Source organism: Sinocyclocheilus anshuiensis, unplaced genomic scaffold (genome assembly GCF_001515605.1).
Source record: "Sinocyclocheilus anshuiensis isolate Anshui unplaced genomic scaffold, SAMN03320099.WGS_v1.1 scaffold2160, whole genome shotgun sequence".
Taxonomy (NCBI): domain Eukaryota; kingdom Metazoa; phylum Chordata; class Actinopteri; order Cypriniformes; family Cyprinidae; genus Sinocyclocheilus; species Sinocyclocheilus anshuiensis.
Genome location: NW_015546163.1, coordinates 96266 through 99421, shown reverse-complemented (window position 1 = coordinate 99421; position 3156 = coordinate 96266).

The following is a 3156-nucleotide window of genomic DNA, read 5'->3' as shown; positions in this document are numbered from 1 at the left end:
CAACCACTCAATCAATCAACCAACCAACCAACCAACCAACCAATCAATCAATCAACCACTCAATCAACCAACCAACCAACCAACCAACCAACCAATCAATCAATCAACCACTCAATCAATCAACCAACCAACCAACCAACCAACCAGTCTTTAAAGGTAGATAGATAGATTTACTTGAGATGCCAAATGAAGATAGTTGTTGTTTTATAAGTCTTGTTTATAAAGACTTGAGTTTATGCTTGAAACATTAATTATTATTTTTCTGAGCCAGTCGGCAGATATTTGTTCTTGTTTTAATCATAAACTCACTTCATTTTAATCAATTTCTCGTAAAACAAGACTTTTTTAATTTTTTTATCTCATGTGATTTTGCTTGTCCAATAAATGTATTTTGATTTAATAATCTTTAGTCATTTGCACTGGAAAAAAAATACTGAGGAAAAACATGAGTTTTTTTTTTTACTTGGTCATAAATAGCTCTTGAATTGAGCTTCATACACCCGCAGAAACCCTGTATCAGCTGTAGCTTGAAAACTAAATCCATAAAAATAAACATTTATGTTACTTTAAATAAAATGAACATTAACTGAAATAAAATATTTTTAAAAGATTTTAACTTATTTTATTTCAGCTCGTTGTCTAGGCATCATTTTCTTGTAGTTTGATAAAGTATTAAAACAGAAATAAAACTTTAAAAAATATAGGACATAAATAATAACAAAAACTAATAAAAATTACAAAAACATAGCAAAAATTACTAAAATGTAAAAATAAAACCTGTAATAATACATCAGTAATACTAAACGATCACTTTTAAGTTAATGTTTAACATTCACATATTCACAGTTTTCTTATTGGTCTCATGACATACTGGAAAAATACTGTATCTTTTTAAGGAGCTCTTGGAGTTAATATTAATTATTAGTTAGTATTTCAATAATTCACATGGTTCTCTTACGTGATTTTGTTTAATGGTCACATGACATGCAGGCAAATAAAATATTTCATATATTTTTAGTGAGTGTTTTATTTCGGTTGTTTCTATTTACAGTTTTTTGTGTGTGTAATTTGACAGTTTTTAATAATTGAATTAATTATCAGCTTTTCGTGCTCTCACAGAGCTGTGTTTGAGAACGCCTGGTTTTCGCTGATGCTACATTTGTTCTTTTTTTCTCTGGTTATTAAACATCCTGCCACTGTTTCCTGTATAAATCGAGGCTAATCATTGGCTCGGCACAGCAGTGTTTTTTTTTTTAGTTCGGTTGATTGTCCAATCAGACAGAGCGGTGCGTTTGGGGGCGGGGTCAGCCGATCCATAGATCAATCAGACGCTTTTGTTTCCTCTCACTGAAGAACTTCATGTTCCTGTGGAGACAAGAAGTTCATCATGAGGCTCAGTGGAGCGAATATGTTGAATTATTAATTATAGATCTCCGCTGAGTCTCTGCACATATTCCTGTTCCCTGTGTACTGTATATATATGCTAAATATCACAGTGAACTCTAGATCATTTCAAATCTGTCTTCTACAATAAAAAACGAACATTTTAATTAAGAAATATTAATATTTTTGTTTATCTAGTCAACATAAATCCTCCTATTAGTCTTTGTGAAATCCCTCTAAGCCTATGATCATATCAGAGTTATTAGTTAACTAGAACTAAAACAATATAAAAAAACACACTTTTCATTTTTATTACTTAATAAATAAATAAATCATATATATATTTGGCTAGTTGCCAAAGCAACATTTCCCATTTTTGTTTATTTTAAGTTGAAGTACTAAAATAACAACAGAAAATGTGAAATCTAATTCAGAATATTAATATAAACTATACAATGCAATGTTAATGTATAATTGAGATACTACTATAAAACTACTACTAAAGTTTTAGTTATTTCAATTTTAGTAATTTAGTATTCTTATTGTTATATTAGTTAGTTTTAATTTTGTGTTTGTCAGACAGAAAAGTGGTTATAATGTTTTAAATATGGATATGTTTATTACACAAACGCATCGATTCACTTCAGGAGGCCTTTATTCACCCCCGGAGCCGTGTGAGGCACTTTTTATGAGGGATGGATGATCTTTATTGGACTTCTTTTGGACTGTTGAAAAATAACACCCATTCACTGCCATTATAAAGCTTGGAAGAGCCAGGACATTTTTTAATATAACTCCGACTGGATTCGTCTGAAAGAATAAAGGATGCCTTGAGAGGGTGTGTAAATCATGGGCTAATTTTCATTTTTGGGTGAACTATCCCTTTAAAAACTAATCCAAAATATGAACAAAACTGTACTAAAATAACACTGAAGGTCTAGTCATCCGTCCTAAATATTAATCATAAATAAATATTACACTTTAATTTTAGGTTCAGGTTTTTTTTTTATAATATAAAATAATGTTACATAATATAACATAATAAAATATAATATTATTGCATATATTCATCATTTTAATGTAAGCTTGCTGCTGATCCGTTAAACAACTATATTATGTTTTACAAATTAATGTTTTATATGTGAGAATATTACTGTTATAAAAAAAAATTACCAAGTTTCAAAACTAGATATGATTCAAATGGTTTGTAGTTATTTAAAATATGAAATATTTAAACCAATTCCAGTATCATTTTCAGTATTATTCAGCTGTCAGATGTGGGTGCTTGTTTTCACCATAGGATTAAAAAGAAAAAAAATATATTTTTAATTTAGATTAAAAAAAGTTTATATATTATGTTATATATATATATATATATGTCAAAATTATGAGATGTAAACTCAAATTTTATTAGAAAAAAGATTAATTGTAAAATTAAATGTAAAGTTAAAAAATTATGAAATGTAAAACTCAGAATTAAGGTAAAAAAAAAAAAAGGCTAAATTACCAGATGAAAACTATTTTTTTTTCTCAGAAAAAAAGTCAAAATTGTGAAATGTAGAACTCAGCATTGCAAGAAAAAGTCAGAATGCTAAGTTTTTACCCTGTAATTAAGAGTTTTTTCTCAGAATTCTGAGTTTATTTATAAGAATTGCAAGAAGAAAGTCTGAATTGTTATTTTATTATTTTTTTTTTAAACGGGCTTCCATAATCAGCAGATCAGACATCATTCTGGTTCATGTCATCTTGTTACACCAAACTGAAGTCTGACAC